Genomic DNA, 24,809 nt, shown 5'->3' with positions numbered 1-24,809 from the left:
AAAAAGCTATGGAGGGAGGCATGAGAGCCTCCAGCAGGGGAACATGATCTATCTAGTTCATGCTCTGCAATGTTAAGAAGGAAGAGAAAGTGACCTTTGAACTAAGAGTGTAAGGAATAGAGCTTATTAGGTTAAAAGAAGGGATAGAATATTCCAGGAGAGGGAAAAGTATGTGCCAAGGCCCTGATGTGGGAGAGAGTTGCCCCACATGAGGAACAGAAAGAAAACCAGAGAGGGAGTAGGGAATAGTGGGGTAAGTGGAGATGGGTGGGGAGGTGGGCAGGGGCTTTCCTACCAAGTTGGAGCCGTGACCTGGGAGGTTCGAGTTCTGAAAGACTACCGTACTGGCACGTGAAGAACAAATGGTAGGAGCTGGAGGGGATACTACTAGAGCTATAAGAAGGCCAGGTAAGACATGACAACCCTGATCTGGGCGATTTACATGGAGATAGAGACAAATATTTGGAATCCAGAGAAATTTAGGAAGTAAAAGCAGCTGAGGTATTTAACTAGGTTCATGACCTTGGACAGGAATTCAGTTAACTGCCTTGATCTCAGTTTCCTCCAGAGCACAGCAGCGCTAATATTACTTTGTCCCTAAAGAATTATCTGATGTCTACCAGATATAATTCACCCTGCCACACACAGGCTATAGAACATGAACAATAGGTGGGCCCTGCCCCCAAGGCAGGAGCACACATTATAAGGTGATTGTTATAAAGTATGAATGGTACACAATCCAGGTGAGTAGGGGGATTGAAGAGATCGGAGGAGGCAATATCTCAGCCAACCATGAAAGGATGAGTAGGAGTTTGACAGGTGAAGACTGGTACAGAGGGTAGAGAAAAGGGCATCTAAAAGTGAAATTATACCTTATTGCAGTGGTTCTTACCAAGGGAACTTTTGCTCCCCAAATTGTCTGGAGATATTTATGATTGCTGCAACTAGAATGGGTGTTACTGATATACAGTAGTCAGATTCTGTTGCTTGCAACCATTATCTTTAATAGAGGCCAAGAAGTTTTACTTTATTAAGCAGGAAATGGAGGGTCATTCAATAATTTTAAGAATAAGGGATTATCAGACGTGCAGGTGTAATCCACAGGGATAGATATAAAACAGCATAAGAATGCTACCTACTGAAATGCCTATCAAAGATTATTCATAGAGCCATATTCACCTTGTACTGGAAACAAGGCATTGAAAATGGGGTTCAAATATCTATAAAGAAACCACAGAACCAAAAGCAAGGAGTTCCATATAGCAAGGTAAATTTCTTTTCAGACAATCGGGTGTGCATTCTTTTTTAATCTTGGTGGTTTCAGGTTTGAGAACTGTAATTTCATGGGACCAGAGAGCATTCAGGTTACATGTGACATTTTATTACTTGGCCTCAGAAAATTGTTTGTGTGTGTGTGTGTGTGTGTGTGTGTGTGTGTGTTTTAAGTCTATAGTTACTGTTGTATTTCCAAAATCATCCAGCCCTTTCCAAAATCAACAGGGTCCAGTGAGGACTCTTTTCCCGCCTTGCAGATAGCTCTCTTCTTGCTGCGTCCTCAAATAGCAGAAAAGGAGAGAAGGGAGAGACAGAGACAGAGAGAGAGGGAGGGAGGACAGAGGGAGAGAGAGAGTTCTTTAAGGTGTTTTTGTATAAGGACACAACCTACAGAACCAGGGCCCACCACTGTGACTTCATTTAGCCTTGTTTACTTCCTTAGAGGTCCCATCACCAAATGCAGGCACTTGAGGAATTAAGGCTTCAACCTATGAGTTTTGTGGGTGACAGAGACACTGAGTTCATAACACAGCACAAAGCCTCATTTGTTCACAGTAGTAAATGTTCAATGCGTATTAAGTGGTTATTAGTATTGCAGCGCAGTGGATATCAGGTGCAAGTCTTTTTGACCTGCAACAGATGGCAGGGATGCAGGTAATCACTCCCATCTCAGTGGATCTTCAGATCTCTACTGAAATGTCACTTCCTTAGGAAAGTCTTCCACATGCGCCTGAATGAGTTTGACTTCCCTACTATTCACTTTAACAGGACTCTGGATCCTCCCCATTATTTGAACTGGGCTTTGTTTGTAATTAATTAATAGTTAACTTCCCTCCTTACTAGACTCTAAGTAAGATTTCCAGGTGAAGAATACAGAATCAATCTTATATCTCGAAGGGGTGCCCAGCCCCTGGCCTTGGACTTGTACTGCTCTGTGGCTTGTTAGGAACCGGACTGCATAGCAGGAAGTGAGTGGTAGACCAGCAAGAGGGAGTGAAGCTCCGTCTGTATTTGCAGCCTCTCCCCAGTGCTAGTATAACTCCCCCAGCTCTACCTCAGATCATTAGGCATTAGATTCTCATAGGAGCACCGGTCTCTGGTGCCAAAAAGGTAGGAGACCACTGATCTATGGTATCTCCATCCTGGGCATGCATTTCTGAAATGAACAAATGAATTCTCCAAATTCAGATGCTAGCACACTTCAGGGACCTGACAGGGTGATTGTTGAACATTAGCAGAGGTTTGCACCCTGACAAAGCAGGAAGCTTTCATCTTAGTAGATTATTTGACAGCTGAACAGAAAAACCAGTGCCAAAAACCAGGTGAATACTTTTGGCCAACATGGTTAGTGTGCAAATGCTGGGGGCTTATGGAAGCCTAGAGGTTTTTTTTGTCCACCAGTGTAACATCAGGCTGCGCCCAGAGGAGGGGCTCAGGCTACAGGCGGTCCACTGCCCTGATCAGGATGGTGGCTGTGGTGGCAGATGTGGCTGGCTGCTTGAGGAGGGGCATCTGGGTTTCCATTTCTGGCATGGTGACATGGATAATGTGCTTCCTTGCTGTGTCTGTGTCTTGGGTTGTTTGTATCGTTGCTTATCACCCTCCTCATTCAAAACCCACTCTTTTGTTCCTTTACTCCTAGTGCTGAGCATAGGGACTCAGCAAATGTTTGCTAAATTGGATGGAATCGATGTGTTGGCTTTGACAAGAAGGTTGAAAGCTTCCCCAAGATTCCAAATTAGCAACAAATGAATATCTTCCATCCATCAAATGGATTCAATTTCTCTTTTTACAGTCCTTCCCTTTTTGGACACATCTTTCAGTTCCAGAAGAAAGCATAAAACCCCACATCTAGACTTTTAAAGAAAGGAATGCCATCCAAGCACTGGTTTTCAGATGTTATTATCAGGATAATCTGAAGAATTTGTTAGAATATAGATTCTTGAGTTCCACCCACAGAGGATCTTATTAAGAAAATCTGGAATGGAGCCCAGGTTAACTGTCTTTTTTTCACAAGCACTCAGGTGATATGAGGCAAGTTGTCTATGTACTATATACCTGGAATGGTTAGCACACAATCACCTGAGGATCCAGGTGAAGTGTAGATTCATATTTAGTAGGTCTGGAGAGGGAAGCCAATATCCTGCATATCTAAAAAGCTGCTGGAAGGCAGATGCTGCTGGTCCATGGACCACTCTGAGTAACAAGAACATAGAAAAGTCACTAATGTAATTGAGTTAGAGCTCTGCTGTCGGGCGGTCACGGGTTTGAATCCAACTTTACCACTTCCTTGTGTGACCAGCCTCTTTCAGTGCCCAAATCCTTGTGTCTCAAATGGGGATTTGTTCAGGGATTAAATGTGATGATAGTACAGTAAGACCTTACTTAACATTGCTGATAGTTTCTGCGACTTTAAGCAAAACGACATAAAACGAACCCAATTTTACCATAAACTAATTGATATAAACAAGTTAAGTTCCTATAGCATCTCATCAACGTTATAACGAAATGATGTTGATTTAAGTAATTCATTTTTCAAGGACATACTGTATACATAAAACAGTCATTATATTGCTTGGTATGCCATTAGTGCTCCATGAATGTAAGCTACCTCATTATGTTGTTAGTAGTAACAAATCTTCCTAATTCAATGTAAATTAGCCAGAGACATTTGTTTTATAACCCTTGTCATTTTTTCCCACCCATTTCTATAGGACTAAGGCCATATTTATATTTCTGTTGTACAACATATTTGGAAGATAAGAAAAATTAGATAGTCCTCTACAGGATACACGGCCTATGCAATGCTCTGAACATAACATGTTCTTTATAAGACGATGTCACATTAATGAACATAAAACACCTGGATGAAGGGCTAATTTATTTCTTCTGGCTCTAGGTGTTGGCCACTATGCTTATAGAGCAGGTGCACTCAGAGCTGGGTCGATGTGATTCAAAATGGAGAAGCCTCCAGTGAAATATTAGTCCAGATGGGCTGTTGGATATCTTAGGAAGCAGCAGCCTATGGATTGGCTGAATTGTTCGCAATTCAGCTACTTGCTACATGCATTCTAAGTGTACTCAGTGATATGATGGTCCATTTTCTGCCCTGAACTTGTTCAGAGCATTTTTAAGGCTTTTCTTGGAAAAAGTAAGGCCAGCAGGGTGTTGTTTACTCAATAGGCAAATATTGTAGCATAATGGGTAAGCCTTCAGGATTTGCCTTTGGATAGACCTGGTTCAAATCTTGACTCCACCACTTTACACCTGTGTTACCTGGGTTCATTTTGCCTAATGTCTCTAGTCCCATTTTCCTCAGAGCACCATTGCAGAGACTTCTCTTCCCAGTTGTTGGTGATCTTTATATCATAAGTCAACTGGTCCCTACAGGTAAAATGTGACAATTTGACCCATAGTTCCATGTCATTGGGACATGTTTGACTCACAGTATATATTCACACTTAAAATTTAATTTTTAACTTAGACTGTCAGTGTTAGAGTGAAAAGAGCTTTCAATGATTTTTATTTTCTTTAAGGCTAGTGTATGTGGGCTCCTTCAATCAACTCTTCGGGAAGAAAGGGTAAAGTTTTATAGATGATATAAGATATTGCAGCTCTCCAATACAAGAAAACTCTCACATATGCTATTACATCTAATCATTGGCATTATTCTGCCTCTACTTTTCAGATGAGAAGCTGAGTCACAGAGATAACAAATACCTTCCTAGGCATAGTCAAGTAAGGAGTGATACTACAAGAATGTGAATCCATTCAATGAGACCCTAAAGAACATGCCTTGAAATGGCTCTTTCCCAGGCCCACAGTCCCTTCTCACGAGATATTAATTTTTCGACAATAAAAGAGAAGAGTCAATAAGAAGTCCAGTTAATTCCAGGAACAAGAATTCATCTTTCTTTCTCCAATAACTGGATGAATTAGAAGTTATGTGTGAAACATGATATTCATGTTATAATGTATGTACATAATATTGGCATTAGAATCAATATCTAAATACAATTAATGTCTATTGTCCTAATTATTTTGCAAATGCCCTCATCTACATGAAAAGCGTTTGTGATTCTGATGGTAAGAGCCAGTTTTCATGATTTATAATCTCTAAATGGTGTGTCTGATGAACCAATTGAAGAGCGAAACTACAAACAAAGTGCTTCAGGTTGTAAGGTCAAAGGCCAGCAGAAAAACTGGCTGAAACCACCTCTGAATCCCATAGACAGCACACTTTGATTGATTGATTCATTCATTTGCATTCATTTTTCTCTCTTTTGACAGATCTCATTTTCATTTTTTGCATCTTTCATAAATATCTTCAGCTTGAATGAGTGGATGAATGCCTCCTTCCAGACTGAGGAAACTTATATTTTTATAGCACTGTGGCTGTTTGTTTGGGTCCTTTATAGCACAAGGCTACTCACAATGACTGCTAGCTAATGGGTGCATGGAATGGGGTTCAATTTAGTAAACATTCATTGGAACTTCTGCTCTGTATTGGGGCCATACTAGCACTGGAAATTCAGAGAGAGTAAGATGATGGTGAAAATAATGATAGCATCTGTAATGAACTGAATCATGTCCCCCTACCTCAAGATTCATATATTGAATCCTAGCCCCTAATACGACTATATTTGCAGATGTGGCCTATAAGAAGATAATTAAGGTAAATGGGGTCATAAGAGCAGGACCCTAATTGAATAGGACTGGTACCTTATAAAAAGAAGAGAGACAAATCTACAGCCATGCCACCCAGAATGCGCCCAACCTTGTCTGATGTCGGAAGCTAAGCAGGACTGGGCCTGGTTAATACTTGAATAGGAGACCACTTAGGAACACCAGGTGCTGCAGGCATTAAAACAACAACAACAACAAAAAAACCCACTAATCTCTCTCTCTCTCTCAACACACAGAGGAAAGGCCGTATGAGGACTCAATGAAAGGTGGCATCTGCAAGCAGGAAAGGAAGAGAGGCCTCACCAGAAACCAACCATGCTGGCACCTTGATCTTAGATTTCCAACTTCCAGAACTGTGAGAAAATAAATGTGTGTTGTTGAAGCCACCTAGTCTGCGGTATTCTGCTATGGCAGACCAGGACAGCAGCCTTTGCAGCTAACTAACTTTGGGAGAGTGCTCTGGGTGAGCCACTGGACTAGACACTGAGGATCATAGAGACAAATCTCTGCCCCAGAGGAATATGCCAAGTATCCAAGGAGGTGAGTAAACATATAAAGTCAAGTCCTAGTGTATAGAACAAGCAGAGCCAGGGTGGAGATACGAGCAGTATGGAATTCACACAGGTGAATTGGGTTGATTTGGAGGGGAAGAGGGTGAAGAGCTTTCTACAGTCTGTTTTGTTTAAGGCTTGATCTTGTGTTTTAAACTTCTTCCTTGTGTTCTTCTAACCATGTCTTATTTTAACAGAACCCTGTTAAGGGGTTATTGAAGGAAATGAGTCCAAAAGTTAAATTGCAGCAATCTAGAGCATGCTCTTTACATAGACATCTTCTAAAAAGTTTGAATTCTCCTATTAGAATTTTTATAGCTTGAAATGTGCTGCTTAGAAAATGAAATTCACCTCCTTTGTTCTTGAGCAAAAGGGAGACTATTTTGTTCTGAGTGCATAGCACAGGCCGTGGGCTGCAGTCATGATATGCTGAAAACAAGGTTCCCCTGTGGGTGGCTTCCCAGGTGTTCCAAGCCTCCTGAATCCTGTAGACCTGCCTGTGTGAGTGCACCAGGATGCTGCGTAGCTTGCAGCTAGGAACCTGGCCTTTGGAGTCAGATGGGCCTGGAAGAAGAGTCCTGCTTCCCTTACTCAATGGCTGTGTGGCTCTGTGTGATGGGTTAATTGACTTGCTTCATAGAATGGAATGAAGTTTGGCTTTCTTGTAGATGATGGCACAGATACCATCTGTGGGTAGAGGGAAATTGGTAGCAAGAAAGGCTAGACTGGAGGATTCTGACCAGCAGTGTTTTCAATGCTTATGACAACATTACTTTCCCATGGCTGATTCTTAAGACCAGGGTGTGGCAGACAGACTTAAGTGTCGTCTTTAAGATCTAGAAAGAATTGGTATGAGAACGTAGTCTGCTGCCTTTGCATTGCAAGAGCTGATGAAACAGCAAAACTCAGAGATGAGAAGGGAAAGCCCAGTAGGAGGCACTCTCACTTAGAAGTCACATTGGTCCTTGTTCAGAAACCTTGGGTTAGGTTTTTGTAAATTTATTTCTACTTAGAATCACAGAACTTTAGAAATAGGAGAGATCAATCGTTTAGTTCAACCACTCTCTCAGCAGGAATTCTCTCAAGAATCAGTACTGTTAATTTGTTTCTGTTTGTTATATTCCCTTCCCTTTCCTCTTTTAGAAGTATTTATTGAGCACCTACTATGTGTCAGGCACAGGTTATAGAGATGAACAACACAAGCATGTACCCTCTCCTTTTTCTACTCACACCCCTACGTGATTACCTCTTCAAACTGGGAAGCTCCTTACTCCTTGAGGAGTCCTCTCTCTCTCTCTCTCTCTCTGGGCTGCTCTGTTAAAATGTTCTTTGCATTTAGTCAGACATGATTCCTTCATACCTTCTACCCTTTGATGGCCATTTGTACCTCAGCATTGTACTTGACATATAATAGGCATAGAGCCAACTGGGCTTTTTGGCCCCTGAGTGCCCTTCGGATATCTGAAAAAAGTGATTGAGCTTCTTGAAGTCATTTATTTTGATTTTAATCATTATTTAGGCATGATTTTGGGTTACGCATCCTTCTTTTGGTGAGTGAGGTGTGCAGTGTATAGGCAAGTATGTACTTTAACACAGACAAAATGTAAAATTCAGCAAAATTAGACTTTAGCTCCCCTTATAAAACTTCTGAGTCTTCTACCCTCTTCCTAGATTTCCACCTTTAGGAACTCAGAAGTGTTCTGTTACCATGTTGGGGTTGGCCACACCCAAACCCTGTCTAATGCATCTGTTTACGATGAGGTACTGGGAACTGCGTGGGGGACATTTCCCTGGGAGAGTAGCAGTTTAAAAGGAAAGCACAGAAGATTACCGGCCAGACTCAGGCACTTCAGTGTCTTCTGTTAAGAAAAATGTCCTTCACTGGAAATAATAGAACCAAGCTAGAATAAGAACTCCTACCCAAACGGATGAGCAATCATCAAAGGAGAATCTGGCTGAGCCTGGCACATGGGTGCTACTGGAAAAAATTTGTTGAGTGAGTTTGAGTGAATGAATCAATTAACATATTCCAAATTTCCTGATCCTGACAAACTACATTTCTAGCTTCTGAGACTATGTATAGACAAATTTATTTGATAGCCTCTGACAAGATACAGAGAATGAGAAGAATGCCAGAGATGAGCAAGTGAGTAGTGATTTTTAATAATCAGTTGTCTCTGATTTTTAACACAGTATGGAACAAATTAATTGATAGAAAAGATTTTCAGTATTATCAGATTTTGGGTTGCAAAGAAGCTTAAGCCAGTGTGCTGGTTTTGGTTTATTGATAATGCTTGTCTATTGATAAGAAATGTGACAATTCTGGCTCAGTGGAAAATCATTCATTAGTGATGCCAGCCTTGGACCAGGCACGGTGGCACATGTTTGCTATCTCTGAGTAGTCCAATGGACTCTTTTTATAGAAAGGAAGAGACTTACAGCAAGTTAGTGGCAAGGAGTAGCTTGATATATCTAAGGGTCTTGACTCACTTCAACTGCTTGTATCTATCACACAGCTCACTTCCTGTACTTGAATGTTGGTGTGAGATTCCTCTTGTTGGGAATGCAGAAGCAGTGGATGAACTTCGCAGAGTTGGTGACAGTAAAATCACTGGTGTGGTAATCATGTGCAGTTAGCTTGACCCACTTGAGAGGCTTGTGGGTCTGCCCCACATACACAGTTCTGACTGCCTGGACCCTGGGAAAGGTAGGGGGACCAGATAGGATGCTGTGTGGGTGCAGACTCTGCAGAGGCAAGCAGAAGGTAGATCAGTGGACATTGGATGAGATTAGTTCACAGATAAGAAGTGAATGAGTCAGCCAGGCAGTAATTTTGGGGAAATGGGTACAGGGGTCTAGGAAAATTTTGAGACAAGTGAGAAGACACCTTTTTGTTTTTTTTCGCCAGAGGCCACGTCTCTGGGAGGGGCTTTGCAGAGACTGCATTAGTTTAGAAACATCACTGGAGTCTTTGATCCCTTTCTTGCTCCCCTGCTCCCTTGCTTTCCCCTTTCCTCCCTCCCTCTTTTTCTCCCTCTCTACCTCCTTCTTTCTCTTCATCTGTCCCTCCCTTGCTTCCTTCCACAGTATTCACTGAATATCTACTATGTATAAGGACTGGTTGCACTTAGGCAGAATGGGTGTTTACACTGGTTTTCCATAAAAGCACCAACAATTTCAGGGATAGTATGTTCAATGCCTTTTTTCTCCTAGGAGAGCTGTTTTTTTTTTTTTTTTATTCCTCCTCCAAAATCTTTAAGATGTGAAATGGGGGTTGGTGTTTGGGTTAAAACTAATGAGAAGCCTCCTTGAAATATATGCCCCAACTTTTTGTATTTTGGGCAAGTTATTTAATCTCTCTGTGCCTCCATTTCCCACATCTGTAAAAAATGGTACCCACCTTCTACATTGCTGTGAGGATGAAATGAGTCGATATGTGTAAAGCAGTAAGATTAGTGCCTGATACATAGTAAGTACAACATACAGAGAGCTATTATGGCCCCACAAACTTGGGTTACAGTACCTAATACTGTGATCATTTTTTTACTTTCTCATTTTCTATTTTTTAAAATAATTTTTGCCATGGCTTGCCCCATGGATAGCATGTATGGCTGCAAATAGAAACAGGCCCATGGGAAAGAAAAAAAAAAACATCACATGTTCCCAATGTTGAAGATTTAAGAGTTTGGAGATAAACCTAAATCACAAATCAAAATATTCAATTTTTTGATTGTGCAGTCACAGATTGAAGTAAGTACTTTATAGAACAGAATTAACCAAAGAACCTTGGAATTCTAAGGGTCTGAAAACTTGGTTTGAATGACTCAGTATATATTTTGAAGCACCAATTGTGCTGTTATAGACTTCTCTATCTGGCAGATAATGAACTGATAAAAGATCTTTCTGCCTGCCAAGTCTGGGTTATCAGGAGGGACCAGATTAACAGAAGGGAACATGGCCATATCTGCAGCAGGCCCTCCTGGGTCAATAGCTTCCTATTGTATAGGAGGCTGGCAGGTTGGCAGTTGATTCTCAAGGTGTTGAGATGGCCCGGGCTGATGGAATATTGATCTTAGGCTTGTCAGTTTCAATGGAACTCAGGAGTGAGTTGCAATAAAACGAGATTGCATTTAGTTTTCTAGATAGTTTCCATCCTGTTAATTTCTCTTTGCATGTAACTTTATCTTCAGTTCTGAGGAAGCACATGTTGCCTTTTTTACAAAATGGACCTTTTATGGAACTACGGGAAAATGTGTTAAGGGAAATACATTAGACCTCCAATGTTCTATCTGCAAGCACTGCTAGGAACAGAAAGATTCCAGGGCAGCGATGATTTTAAAGCCAGGTTTGAAACAAGGCCACGTATTTGCTAGATGGGCTCATAATAGCAGTGAGATGTTTCAAATATTAGGTAATCAAATCTGATGCAGGAAGAAGAGTTTAAACTTCCAAATTAGGCATAATACATGCTCCCTGTGTCTTTGAGATTCCTGAGGTGGGACTATGCTGAGTGAATTAGAAGCACGCTTCATTTTGTTTCCTGGTGTATTATCAATTAAGCAATTCCCAGAAGCAACAGCACAGATGGCATTTTTAGTTTGATAGGGTAGTTTTCTACCTTTTGATAGAAGGGGAAACAAAAGCAAGTAGCAATAAGGCTTTCCTTATAACCCTCTTTGTATTTTCTTAGTGAGCCTACTTAGCTTCCATTCTGTATCTTCTTGGGTACAGAGGGCAAAAGCATTTTCTCCTGCCAGGTTCCATACTCAACCCTCTATATCTACTCATTTCTGATAAAAGGTTGGGTATAAAACCACATGAAGATTCTTTAACAACTAGCTCTCTAAACTAGACCCATGTCTATAAGGTAAATGTGTTTGATGGTGATGCAGGACGGGGTGAATCTCCTTGGGTGGGGACTCGAGCCCTATGCCCTGCCGAGAAAAGGTCTTTGACTCTGTGCAGGAAAGAATTAAAGTGTGAGCCAGAGTCGGAGACAAAAGGCAAGTTTATTACAGAAAGAATGACACTCTACAGACAGAGATGTGATCTCCTCTCAAAGCCAGAGAATCAGACCCTCAAGTGTTTGAGGAATTCAGTTTATATCTGATTCTTAGTTTCTATGAAAATTACAGCTTAAAGTCTTTGTTTTTCTGTTTTTCTTTCATGGTATTGGTATGCAGCATTAAAGGTAAGGGTAAAAGTTATTCGTAATTTCTGCAGGAATCTTCCTTTGTTCTGTAGGTTCCCTATGGTCTGGCCATATGGCCGATTAGCCAGGTTCCCCTGTCTAGGAGCATGTTTCAGGCTCTGAATACAACCTGGTTTAATATTTAGTCATCTTGTGTAGTTCTTATGACTTTTTCCTATATCAATGGGATCAAATATTCATCTTGACTTCTTAAGATGCATCTTTACATGTAAGTATTTGACATGGACTGAATTGTGCCCCCCTAAAATTTCTATGTCGAAGCCTTAACCCAAAATGTCATGATTTTGGAAATAGAGTCTTTGAGAGATTATTAGGGTTAGATACAGTCATTAGTTGAAGCCTTGATCTCATAGGATTGGTGTCCTTAGAAGAAGAGACACCAGAAAGCTTATTTTCTCTCTGCCTGTCATGTGAGGACACAGTGAGAAGATGATTACAAGCCAGGAGGAGAGCTCTCTTCAACAACTGACCATGCCGTCTCCTTGGTCTTGGACTTCTAGCTTCCAGAACTGCGAGGAAATACATTTCTGTTCTTTAAGTCACCCAGTCTTTGTTATTTTGTTATGGCAACTGAGGCTGATTAAAATAGCATCTTATGTCTATATGAACTTAAACATTGCATAGCAAAGGCACCTTGCCAGCACCGGGCCAGGCAATTAGTAATAGATAGAAGCAACTCTCAATTAAGGTACTCTAAACTCTCAAATAATTTTTCCACCCTATGCCACAGTCTCTTCAATTCAACCTTTGTAGTTCATTCCTTTGGGATTATAGCAATTGCCCTCTTTTTGTTTGGCTTTTTTTTTTTTTAAACTTTTAAATGGAAGAGTAATACATGTATATGGTTAGCAAATAAACAATAACAACACACATTACAAATGTGTAGACAGTGAAAAGACAGTCTCTTCTTTCACTACAGATCCTAAGATCTCATTTCCTCCCAGAATCAGTCACGGTTGTCAATGTCTTTGTGTATTTTTTCCAGATATTTATGCATGCATAAGCATATTTATTTAGATATCAACCCTCCCTCTTTTAAATACACATTTATGCATGCTATTTATAGTCACCTTTCTGTGTCTTGCTGGTAGTGTTAAGAGTTGCAGAAACTCCTGGTTGATTTAACATATCAAGTCTCCAACATTTATTACAACAGTTATTCTGACTACAGGGACACCTCAATGTAAGGAGGTATAAAGGGACTAAATGAGGCTGAAAAGGAAGGTGAGGGATGTCAAATACAAAACTCAGTCTTCCTGAAGGTTGGCCAATTTGACCTAAGTAGGTACTTTAGAAAATTTGTGGTAATGTTATTGTTATATCTTATCACATTCACATGATCGATCCTTTTTTCTCTCTCACATCTCACATTAAATTCCACACCTCCAGAAGCCTTCCCTGACTACTCTTCCTAAAATGTCTTTTCCCGCTGCTCCCAACAGAGGATTAGTACAGCTCTATATAACCTCATGCATAATTTCCTTTAGTTCGAGTAGTAGAAACAAGTAATTTTTACATGTTACAAATGTAAAATTATTTTATAATACTGGAATATATTCTTTCAAACTATTACCTTTTCTCACTAGTGGAGATTTTAGCATTTGCTAGCTTTTAAGTTCAATATTATGCTGGTTAGATCCTGAGATCAGTGAAGATCGTGGCTAGATGTTACTTGATTTTATGTCTCCAGTGACTAGTCAGGGTCTTGGTAAACATCTGTTGAATAGATAATAAGGTCAAGAAGTTTCCCCCTCTGTTTTCTTCTAGTAGTTTTCTGGTTTCGGATCTCATGTTTAAGTGTTTAAAGCATTTTGAGTTGACTTAAAATATTTTGAGGTACGAGATAAAGGTCCAATCTCATTCTTCTGCATGTGGATCTCCAGTTTTTCCAACGCCATTTATTGAAGAGACTATTTTTTCCCCATTGTGTGTTCTTGACATCCAGATTGAAGATTAGTTGACCTAGATGCATGAATTTATTTCTGGGCTCTATATTCTGTTCCATTGACTTATATCTGTTTTTGTGCCAATCCCAGACTGTTTTGATTACTGTAGCTTTGCAATATATTTTGAAAAAAAAAAAAGTGAGATGCCTTCAGCTTCGTTCTTATTGCTCAAAATTGCTTTAGTTATGTATTTTTTTATGGTGCTATATGAATTTTAGGATTGGTCTATTTTTGTAAAGAGTGCCAATGGGATTTTGATAGAGATCATACTGAATCTGTAGATTGTTTGGGTAGTATGGACATTTTAACAATATTAATTTTTCCAATACATGAACACGAGTTATTTTATTATTCACTTGTGTCTTTTTAAATTTTCTTCGTCAGTGTTTTTCAGTGTACAAGTCTTGTACCGCTTTGGTTAAGTTTATTCCTAAGCATTTTATATTTGATACTATTGTATATAAGATTGCTTTCTTAATTTCTTTTTAGATAGTCTGTGTATAGAAATGCACAAGTTTTTATATCTTGCAACTTTACTGAATTTATTTGTTCTAACAGAGTTTTTTATTGTCATTATTGAATCTTTAGAGTTTTCTCCATATACGATCATAAAGGGAAGAATACAGCAGATTGCAGCTAGTGACAATAAACAAGCTACGTGAAATCTGATTGGTAACCCAAACGTGGTCTGTCCCATCCCTTCCAGGGGCCAGTGCTGTCCAATGTAATGTACATAAAATCTCACATAAGAAAATTTGAGGAGACCACTGCTGGTTAATTCTGTGTGCCTGTTCCTCTCTATGGCTTTATTTTAATGGTTTTCAAAATACCAGGTGAGGCATATTTTGACTCAGTATTTTGAACATGATCTCAAGGAATTAAAACATTCAATACAAACAGCAACTGTTCTTATTATAGTTCAACTGGTTTTGGTCACTGCTTGATGCAAATACAGCAAGATTTGCATCAAGTCAAAGTAGATTTACCACCTTTTTTTTTTTTTTTTTTGTACTTACAAGAATGGGTCTCTGGGTTTTTCTGTGGCTTTCACTAGGGTCAGTTAGTTGTTTTGGGTTAAGAACTGTGTCCAGGGCTTCTATCTGCTCATCTCTGGAAAGCCGTTAGATTCCCAGGCATGCTTACATCTATTTGTGGGAGAGAATTACTCTTCACATCTTCCTACTTCTATAAGCAGAATATATTGAAAAGTTACTATTTTTATCTTTCCCTGTCACAATATTTTTCTGATTATGAGATTTACCCCCTCTTCCTAACATCTTTTAAACTCATTTCAAATTCACCGAAATTTAGAAGCAATTAAAAAGTGATTTGACATCACATATTTAAGATTACCAATTAATTACCTTAGAGGGCTTGAAATTCAGATTAAAATGGAGTATAATTTTTTCCCTGTTGAAATTATATTTTGACTATATTTAAAAAAAAGATTTTTTCAGAAAGTTAATTTTTAAACTTATTTTTACTGAGCTCTACGATGACTTTTGAAGTTTCTTTTATTGACTTTCCATATTGTCTGTGATTGAGATGACTGAGGACAACCTCCCCACCACTGAGAAAAGAATTTGTCATTGAACTATCTCCAAACCTATCATCCTTGACATGTGGCCTCCGAGATGGAAAGAGACGTAGTGCTAAATATTTAGTTTATTATTTTTCTGAAAGTTTCTGTCTTTAAATTTGCAGGAATAAACAAATTGAGTGAAATGAGTTTCAAATTGGTCAGAATTATATGATCTTAAATTATTCTAAGCATCACTGCTAGAGAGAACTTTACTACTAGAGACAGAACATATTATTTTAATTTATTAAGATGGCAATAATTGAGAGTCTCAGTCCTTACAGGAAATAAAACAATTAAGAAATCACAAAACCAGAGACAAATAGGATGAATAGATTAAGCAGCAATGACATTCAGAGTGCCACTGCTCAGGCGCTTATTACTAATGTATTCTGGCCACATACATGTCAGCCAACTACAGAAACATGAAGCCCCTGCCAGGGACCAAACACATATGTATTGTTTTTGTGCTTACGCATTTGAACCAGCAATTTCTTCAGACTTTTGGAAAAATGCAGATAATGGCTTTCTGATCCTAGACATGCTTGATGGTATAAGAGTTCAGAAACTTACTTTTTAAATCTTTATCACTACCTCCTTAAGGCATCTGGGCCTTGAAAAATGGGTAGAGGCTTGCCAAGCAGCCAGTGGGGAGAAGGTCTTGTGAAAGTTCATATATAAGAAGGAAGAAAGAGAAGGAGAAAGACTGGGGTGTTTCTGAGATCCCTACCTTTGGTAGATATTAGACCAAATTATTCCATTAACCTTGCTTTTCTACCTGTATACACATGAAACTCAAAACTGCTAGATGCCAGAAGAATATCTTATTTTACTCACTCATATTTTGAAAGTTTAGTCAGATTAAAATCTATAAAGACTTCTTGGTTCCTTACTATGACATCTGACCTGTGACTTCTCATCCTTCCATTTGCCTCTCGTTTTTAAGTCCCTGATTCATTGTTTTATTTATCTTTTTAATCCATCTATTATATAATTAAAAAACATTTTTTCAATTACAGTTGACATACAATATTTTAGTTTCAGGTGTACAGCATGGTGATTAGACTGAAGTGATGACCCCGATAGATCTAGTACCCATACGATACCATATATGGTTATTACAATATTATTGACTATGTTCCTTACGCTATACTTTAGATTCCCATGACTGTTTTGTAACTACAAATTTGTATTTCTTAATCTTTTTCCCCTTCTCACCCTCCCCAAACCCATCCTACGTGGCAACCATCAAAATGTTCTTTGTATCGTGAGTTTGTTTCTGTTTCGTTTATTTAGTTCTTTAGATTTCACATGTAAATGAAATCGTATGGTATTTGTCTTTGACTTATTTCACTAGCACAATACCCTCTAGCTCCATCTGTGTTGTTTCAGATGACAAGGTTTTATTCTTTTTTATGGCTGAGAAATATTCCATTGTATGTATGTACCACTTTCCTTTGTCCATTCATCTATTGATGGATATCCAGGTTGCCTCTATATCTTGGCTATTGTAAATAATGCTGCATTGTATATATGGATTCACATATCCTTTCAAAGCAATGTTTTCTTTTGTTTTATTTTTTGATAAATACCCAAAGTTGGATTACTGGATCCTTCTTTGTCTCTTGTTATAGCCTTTGTTTTAAAATCTATTTTGTCTGGTATAAGTATTGCTTCCCTAGCTTTTTTGTTTCTATTTTCATAAAATATCTTTTTCCATCACTTTACTTTCAGTCTGTATGTGTCTTTTGATCTGAAGTGAGTCTCCTGAAGGCAGCATATGTAGGGGTCTTATTTTTTTAATCCATTCAACCACTCTATCTTTTGATTAAAGCTTTAATCAATTTACATTTAAAGTAATTGTTGATAGATATATAGTTACTGCCATTTTGTTATTCCTAGTTTTAGTCTTTTTTCTTCTTAAAGAAGTCCCTTAAACATTTCTTATAATACTGGTTGAGTGTTAATGAACTTTTTTAGTTTTTTCTTGTTGGGAAGCTCTCCATCTGTCCTTTGATTCTAAATGACAGCTTTGCTGAGTAGAGTAAACTTACCAAGAAATTAGATTACTGGGCCCTTCTTTATGTATTTTATCACTTCGAATATTTCATACCAAATCACTCCGTGGCCTGCAAAGTCTTCATTGAGAGACTGACTAGCTAACAGTCCCATGGGAGTTCCTTGTAGGTAACTCACTGCTTTTCTCTTGCTGCCTTTAAGATCTTCCCTTTGTCTTTAATCCTTGACATTTTAGCCATGATGTGTCTTGGTGTGGGCTTCTTTGGGCCCATTCTGCCTGGAACTCTCTACCCTCCTAGGATTGTATGCTTATTTCCTTCTCCAGGTTCGCGAAGTCCTCCATCATTATCTCCTTAAACAGGTCCCCTATCCCTTGCTCTCTTTCTTTTTCTGGTACCCCTATGATGCTGATGTTAATACACTTGGTGTTGCCCCAGAAGTCCCCTAAACTATCCTCACCTTTTTGGATTCTTTTTACTTGTTGTCATTCTAATTAAGTGCCTTCTGCTACTCTATCTTCTAAATTGCTGATTTAATCCTCTGCTTCATCTAATCTACCATGGATTCCCTCTAATGTAGTCTTCATTTCAATTATTGTATTCTTCATCCCCAACTGGTTCTTTAAATGTTTTCTATCTTCATTTCCATTTCCATCTCTTTGCTAAAGTTCTCACCAAGTTCATCCATTCCTTTCCCAGGTTCACTGAGCATCCCTACAACCAGTGCTCTAAACTCTGCATCTGACAGACTGCATGTCTCCATTTTGTTTAGCTATTTTTCTGGAGTTTTGTTCTGTCATTTCACCTGGGACATGTCTCTGTCTCCTTATTTTGCCTGTGTTTCTATGTATTAGGTAGGGCTGCTATGTCTCCCAATCTTAGTAGAATGGGCTTATGTAGTAAGTGTTCCTCTTGGGTCTAGCAGTGCAATCTTCCCTGGTCACCCAAGCTGGGTGCTCCAGGTGTAACCTCCATATGGTTTGTGTGTGCCCTCTTGCCATAGTTGAGACTTGGTTGCTTTCGCACTTTAATGGGAGGTATTATCCCCTGGGCTGACTGCTTGTGAGGACTTACCGATTAGGGGTTAACCTTCCAAAGCAGGAGTCTTCCCTGCAGGTCTCTGGTGTCTGTTCAGTCTGCCCTTTGGGTGTGTCATCCTAGGATATGTCCCCATGTGGTGCTCTGGCTCCGTCTGAAGTAGGCCACTGGGCTTGCTGGCCCTGCAGCCTCCTGAGAGGGGCTCTGCTTGTGCCTTATTTGGCTTGTGCCTGCCCAGGGCCACAGAGAGTGACCAGGGAATCCACAGATGTCTTCTACCCACGCTGGGCTTGGAGGTGCCATAAGAGGCCAAACTACGAACTGAGGCCAGCTGCCACTAGTATTCGGCTTGGGGCTGTTCAGCAAGAGAAATAGGGCACACTGAGGCCAGATGCTGCCTGTTTGGGTTTTGCGAATGTTTGAGAGATTTTAGAAAATTTCATAGCACGAGCCAAGACAGATCATTTATATGGAAAAGCCATTGGAAGTTTTTTGGGTGCGCCCAAAACTTAGGAGGGTCCAGGTCTCAGGAAATCACCAGGCCACGGTGACCAGTGTGAGCCAGGTTGACGGAGACTCAGATATGGCAACCGCCTGCATCAGCACATTGGGAGGGGAGAGGGCTTAACAAAGGAACAGTGATCTCTGCCAGCACTTCTGTCTGGGAGAAAGCTGCCCCTCCAGCCCTCACACTGAAACCAGACCAGATTGGTTCTTCCATGTATGTCCCCAGTGTTCTTCATACTGCTACCCTAGAGCTGGAGCCCAGAGTGAGTGTCTGTCAGCAAGTAATTCTGCATGTGGGCCCCTTAAGAAGAATGTCTGTGATTCTAGCTGCACCCTATCTCACTCAGCCACAATATCCACTGATTTTTTCAGCTAGAAGTTATGGGGGCTTTTTTTCCTGGCACTGGAACCCTAGGCCAAGGAGCCTGGTATGGGGATGGGACCCCTTACTCCTCAGGAGGGACCTCTGTGACTGAGATATCCCTCCCAATTCTCTATTGCCATATGTGGGGATGGAATGAGCCCATTTCAAATCTCTGCCTCTCGTACCAGTCTCAAGGTGCCCTCTTATGTGTGTCCCCAGTTGTAGGACTTGTATTTAGCCAGACCCTAGGCAACTCCCAGTGATGGCTATTCTGTAGTTTAGTTGTAATTTTGATGTGGCTGTGAGAGGAGGCAAGCACAGTGCTAACCTCCTCCACCATCTTGATCAGAAACCCTGATTCATTGTTTATTAAACAAAGGTATATGACATGCTTACTCTGTGTCAGGCACTAACTATAGGCTGAGAATAGATTAGTGAACAAAATAAATAAAATTTTCAGGCTTCATGGGGCAACCTGTCTTTTGCCCTTAGATTTTTATTTTTTCATTGAAGTCATATGTGAACAACCCTGATCATTGCTCTATTCTCCTTAGAAAAAATTAAGGCCTAAAACCTCCTGAAGAATAAATACATTTCACTCTTGTTTTAGTTTTCTTCCAAATAGCCTCATTTATGATATTCAGGACTCAGAGCCTCCTGCAGTCTTTGATCATAATAATCAAGAATTATCTCTGAGTCCCAGAGAAGAGCAGAGTTAGCTTAGTGTCTGTTTATTTCTGTAGTAGAAGGTGGGAGTTCTACAACAGTTTAAATGAAGAGAGGTTTTTCTTATCTATTTTTTAATCAACTAGAGAAGAGTTTTAATTTAAAAAGTGCTAAGTTTAAAAGTGCTTTAAAAGAGGGGCTGAACAGGGACCAGGAGGCCGCTGGCTGTTCTAAACATTGGAGGACCCCTAAAGTTAGCAGAGAGAAGGCAGGAGAAGGGAAAGTGTGGGGATCCAGGGATGGGAGACATGTCTTTTAATAAACTGCATATGCAGGACCTGTGGCTGCTTCATAAATACATGAAGGAAGAAAAGTATGATGAACTGAGGTGCCTGCTGATGTTCTGGTGCCTGATGAATTTAGGAAACATTTTTCTATTTCCCTTAATGTTTCTCTGTAAGTTCCATCTCATTTCTTGCTTTAATGAGGACATTCTTTATGCCTAAACAGAAACCCTACTGTTAGAACTCAAGCCTGTTATCTCTACTGCTCTTCTCTGCTAGGATTCCAGTAGGATGGAGTGAAAGAGGAACTTCTACCTGCTGTGGACTCCAGAGACTGTCAACCACCTGGAGGAGTCCTTTCACTCTGATCCACAGCCTCTGGTTTCCCCATGTGATATAGCATGCGACTACTACTCCCTCCTGTGCCCTCCCCTTCTCACCTCCCCAAATTTGTGCCCTGACAGGGCAGCTGGATTTATTCTGGTTCATTGCAATCCTATGCACTTTTGCTGGGCACTATGCTAGCTACTAATCTAGAGAAGTGAATAAAGTGGCATCTATTCAGTGGTGTTAACAAAAGAAATGTCCAAACCTGTAGAGAATTTTTTAAAGAATTTATTTGAGCCAAACTGACAGTTTATGCAGTGGAGCAAGATCTCAAATGCTCCAGAGAACAACAGTTTTGCAGCTTCTTTTATGCATTTGAAATTAAGGGACACAAGAAGACTGAAGAAAGCAAGGTGAAGATTAGATTACAAGATAGCTAACAAGATTATGCCCTTTCTCACAGGTTAATACCCCCTTTCAAGGGGTATTACTTCTGCTATTTCAAAAGTATGTTAACCTAGAGGCACAAGAACAATGGACAAGGCTGGCTTAGAACCTTTTAAAGAAGTTATAGGTCTGGGGCATGACTACTCACCATGGCCTTCCCCTTTAGAAACTTATAATTAGTTAATCATGTGACCTTAGTTTCTATAGAACCTTTATTTTTTGTCTACAATAGGTTAGTGAAAGATGGAAAGCTGTAAGTATTACCACTAGAAGAACATATAAAGGGCAGTAGTGAGATGAAAGGAAGATAAATTAATTATACTGGGAAGTACAGTTTTGTGTCTGACAAGGAGGTGGCATTTGAATTAAGACTTTAAATATAAGTGGATTTGCCAGAGATCCAAAAAAGAAGTGGTATTCCAAATGAGAGAACATGACCAAATGTTCAGAGGTGCCTGACACATCAATTTAGTCCAGGAACTAGTATATCGTCTCCATATGGTTGGGACTAATAAGAAAGAGCTCAAAATATAGCTCTTGAGTGCCATTCTGTGGAGAAACATTGGATTGGTACTTAATGAAAAATCAGGGTTTTTAAACAGATGCCAAATGTAATTGATTCTGGTTTTAGAACTAGCTCTCTGGTAGGAATGTGAGGGAAATGGTAGAAAATAGAAAATTGGAGGTGGAGAGTTCAGTTACGAGATCATTACAATAATGCAGGTGAGTGATGATGTGGACATGCATAAGGACATATCTCCAGCCTGAACTTCTTTCCCGAATTCCAGTCTTTTTTATTTAACTCCCTATTTGATATCTCCACTTAGATGTCTCAAAAACATCTCTAACTCCGCATGCCCAAGACAGAACTACTGATATTTCCTTCTCTAAACCTGTTCTTTTCTCATCTAAGTTGATGGCAATGCCATCCTTTCAGCTATTCAGGACAAAACCTTGGAGTTGCCTTTGCTTTTTCTCTTCTATAACTGCCCCACTCCCCATTTGACCAATTGTAAAATCCTTTGGTTCTGCCTTCTTCACCATCTCCACTGCTTCCAGGCAGTTGTGGAAGTTGACCAGGAAAAGCACAGTGAATTGAGGATATGGTGCATATACAGAGTTAAGTCTCTGTCTTCTCCATTGATAAAGGTTTCTAGAGAGTTAGTTATCTCTCTCTTCCTGATATAAAGAGGGAGACACCCTTATAAATGAGGATTTTCCTTATAAATGTAAATGTCTCTTAGAAAAGGGTAACTTCTACTTGGTTTTCCGAGTTTCTCCCATGTCTGCTGTTTTTTTTTAATAACCAGCTCAAGATAATTTTTATACCAAAAAGGCATATTTTGTTGTATCACATTCTACTTCCTTTTACTTACTACTGTATTCTAAATCACCTAGAAAGGAGCCTAGCATAGAAGAGGGACTCAGTAAATAATGGATGAATAAATAAATGGAAAGTTTTCTGGAAAGAATGGCAGATGTACCTTAACAGAGTAGAAATTGCAGCTCTTTGCATCCTCTTAGCTTTGAAGGTAGCAAGAAGAAAAGAGCAAGGAATGATTGAGTTCCTTAGCTTGGGCTAGTACCTTTACCTGATGAAGGAACACAGGAGAAGGAATATATCTGGGAGATATTAATTAGTTCTACTTGGGTCAAGTTGAATCTGAATGCTTGTGAAATGTCCAAGTTCAGTTATGTGGCAAATGAATCTTGCTTGAAAGAGAGGTCAGGCTGGAATTAAAGTTTTGGTAGACATTAACTATGACATGGATGAGATTTGCCAGAAAGAGGGGACCAAATGAAAGGAAAGAAGGGTTGGAAAGATGCCAGGAGGTGTGCACCTTTATTTGTAGGACAGCATAAGCCAACATATGCTAGTCAGTATTGCTACGTGCACAGTTTGGTCTACTTGGCATACTTGGATAACTCTTAGAAAGATGGAGATAGGAGCAGATGTGTGAAGAGTCAAGGAGTGAAATGATCAAAGCACTTTTTGTCACATAGTCTTGGGCGAGTCTGTGTAATGCTTGAGTTGTTTCCTAGGTCCTTGTATCCTACAACCGTCCTTGTCCCCTGACTTCCTGAATCCTACCTGCAACTTCTATCCTAGACTTTGGGTGAGTTGCATATCTAGATGGCAGACATCAATCAGATTACTAGCCTAGAGCATTAAAAGCACCAGCAATTTTCTTCAGTGAGCTGTCATAAAGGGAATCTTGCTTATATTGTATGCATTTCACATTCCATGATCCGTTTAGACAGTTTGCTACAAGACTCAGAGCAGTCAGAGATCACTTAAATGAATTTTGTGTTTACAAGAGCCAGTGGTGCTTGCTTCACCAAATAACTGTTCAAGGAAATTCAAACAAAAAGCCATTTTCTTTGCTTTTTTTCTTTTTGAAATTTCTCAGGGAAAAGGCAACAAATGTATATACGGGCTATATATTAGCCTCTGAAAACAATGCTGATTGAAAAGATAGCGGGTTTGGGTTTGCATTTAATAGTCACCACTGCTGAAAGTTGAGGACCCTGAGAAATGACTTCATTTGCATGTCTTTCAGCAGCTATTGTTAAACTGGTTGTGCCCACTCAAATCTGTGAGGGCCTTTTGAATTTGTTATTTTAAAAAAGGAACTGAATTGATTACTTCATATGAAAGTGCAAAGAAAATATGGAGTGTGTTTCTCTTCTTCAGCTGAGAGAAAATTTTTTTAATGTGATAGCTGTTAACCTTCATGGCAGGTTCTTCAGGCCTCTGTAGGCTCCACAATCAATGTCTTGCCCTTCTCCAGTATCTCCTTTAGGCGTCTTCTATTTTTCCACTTCCACCTTTCTAACAGAAGCATTGCTGCTGCAAATGGACAATATCATATACTTGAGGTCTGTCTCATGATGATAGCAATGGTAGTGACAGTGCTGTTATTGTTCCTGGCGATGCTGGATGTATCTGTTATTTTGTACTACAATCATGCTGTGCTACAAATCACTCTAAACTCAGTGGCTTGAAATAATAGTCATTTATTATTACTTCTTGATAGGTTGCCTGATGGTTGACTCTTCTAGGGTGGGCTAGTTAGGTGGCTGTGCTTCAAAGTGCAGACCCAGCTGGCCTTACCTTCTTATTGTAGGCATGGCTCAGGGTTGCTCTATATGTGTTCATTCCAGATCCTAGACTAAATAAGCAGCAGTTACCCCGGGATGATGGAAGTATAAGAAGGTAAGTTATGTTGCACAAACTGTTGCATCAATTCTGCTTATGTCCCACTAGAGGATAACGTTTTAGGGCTGAGTCCAGATTCAAAGGGTAGGGAAGCATGATCTACCATGAAAACTGAGAAATTCATATGGCCAAGCCTAACATCAGTCAAGGAAGTAACCATATTTCTTTTGTGAATAGGGAGTAAGAAATGAATATTTACCAAACAGTTCTCTTCTTCCACAACTACCTACTATTTGAGGGGCCTGTGTAAGGTCTCAACACATTCATTTATTTACCAGTGCAATTAAATAATACTTATTGAGTCCCTACTATGTGTCAGGCACTGTTATATTAATGAAGATAGAGGAAATTGGGAGTCCTAGGATCCTGCTAGGAGACCCAGCTGAGACCTGATCTGCTTTTTGCTGTATTGGCTACATTCTCAGACAGGTTCTATTTAAGAGGTAGAAATGATGGTTAGCAGCAGATCTGACCTTATAAGGTCCTTAAGTTCTTATAAACACTGAGGAAAAACAACTCTCTTTCCCTAAGCATCTATGGTAATTCCTATCCCTTTTCGATAGGACTCTGATGGGGTCGAGTGCCCAAAATGGACCAGTTTCTGTTTTCAGGAGGGTAGAAGTTTCTATATGGAGCATTTCATGTTGTAGGTCCCGCCTCCACTTATAAAATTGCAATAGAAGGCCCAT

The 24,809-nt window shown here is 39.8% G+C and overlaps 1 protein-coding gene across 1 annotated transcript in view; it reads left to right on the top strand.

Moving 5' to 3' along the window:
• The window catches only part of SSUH2 (ssu-2 homolog), a 311,599-nt gene extending 287,500 nt beyond the window's left edge, over nucleotides 1–24,099 (top strand). The window contains exons 13-14 of the transcript XR_004950372.1: nucleotides 6,198–6,501; nucleotides 24,066–24,099. The gene's annotated coding sequence lies outside the window, so the exon portion shown is untranslated. The remainder of the gene's footprint in view (nucleotides 1–6,197; nucleotides 6,502–24,065) is intronic.
• The last annotated feature ends 710 nt before the right edge of the window (nucleotides 24,100–24,809 follow it).

Source organism: Rousettus aegyptiacus, unplaced genomic scaffold (assembly GCF_014176215.1).
Source record: "Rousettus aegyptiacus isolate mRouAeg1 unplaced genomic scaffold, mRouAeg1.p scaffold_m13_p_4, whole genome shotgun sequence".
NCBI lineage: Eukaryota > Metazoa > Chordata > Mammalia > Chiroptera > Pteropodidae > Rousettus > Rousettus aegyptiacus.
This window is presented reverse-complemented; position numbering and strand designations above follow the sequence as displayed.